Here is a 1,230-nt window from a genome sequence, read left to right on the forward strand (position 1 = left end):
TTTTTGACACTATAATCTTCTTATACAATCTTTTTCATATCCCTAGTGAAGATTTTCAGAACAAAGCCTCAAAAATACCTTTTGTTATTTCTGGATAAAATAGGGGTTTTATGTTCAATGTTTTCCATCATAACTGATTATATTCTTCTAACATGGCATCAAAATTCACATAGTAAGTCTCAGGATTTTCTAAATGGATAATGGATTGGATATTCAAAATATTTCAATTATTGTTGTAACAAACTCAATTCACATTGTAAAGACAACAGAGGGTAAGGTGATAAATATTATTTTGTGTGACAAGCTCTTCGATAGGCAATTATTTTCCATTTGAAATAACTGCTATGGATATTATTGACAATTTTGGGGAGAAAGAAATTCTGGCGTGCAATCTTGACAGCTACCATATTTCCTGCATCATTGGAATACATGTTTCATCATTAAATCAAAGATAGCCTATAGTAAAAATTTTGATAGTCTAATTTGGGATTGTGTCATACAAAGCATTAGTTATAAATTGTTCATGTTGTGGCGTTTTTCCCATTGTATGAAGCAATTATACTCTTGAAATGACAGCCCCTTGACTGGATCTCAGATAATCTGAGACCAATTGATTTATAAAATGCCAGAATGGATGTAAATTATTCCAAGCCTGCTGCATTGCACACATCAGGGCAAGGGAACACATTGTCCTGACTAGTTAATTATGCCTGACAGGACATTTCATTGACAGTGTGCTCACAGGGATGCCAACCAATTTGTCAAGGACAATGGGTGCATATGCAAAACATGTGAATCATGAATAGATATAGCTTGACCTACATATCAGTAGGTAAAGGGAAACGTTCTGGGAAAATGTGCCACATTTTCAGAATATGCATCCAGCATTTAATTAAATGGTTAGGTTGAAAATCTATATTAAATTAAATCACCACCAACATGCATTGCACATTCAATAGCCTATGAAATGTGCAGGCAGGTGCGTCTGCTACCCATATGGTTTAAGACAGCCTACTGGTTAATAACAAATTTAGTATCACCGATGTGTAAATAGCCTACAATGACCATATTTTTCACAAACGTTGGGGCTCCTCACTGTGATTAAGGGGGTTGTAGTTTTTTGTTGTTGATAAACGTGAAATTCTTATTGTGAAGCTGCAGTTGCAGAACTGATCCACTCGGACTACAACGCCAACAATTCCCACTCGCGCGCGCCTGCGTAAAACGGGC

The sequence above is a fragment of the Oncorhynchus mykiss genome, chromosome 8 (genome assembly GCF_013265735.2).
Source record: "Oncorhynchus mykiss isolate Arlee chromosome 8, USDA_OmykA_1.1, whole genome shotgun sequence".
NCBI classification, from domain to species: Eukaryota; Metazoa; Chordata; class Actinopteri; order Salmoniformes; family Salmonidae; genus Oncorhynchus; species Oncorhynchus mykiss.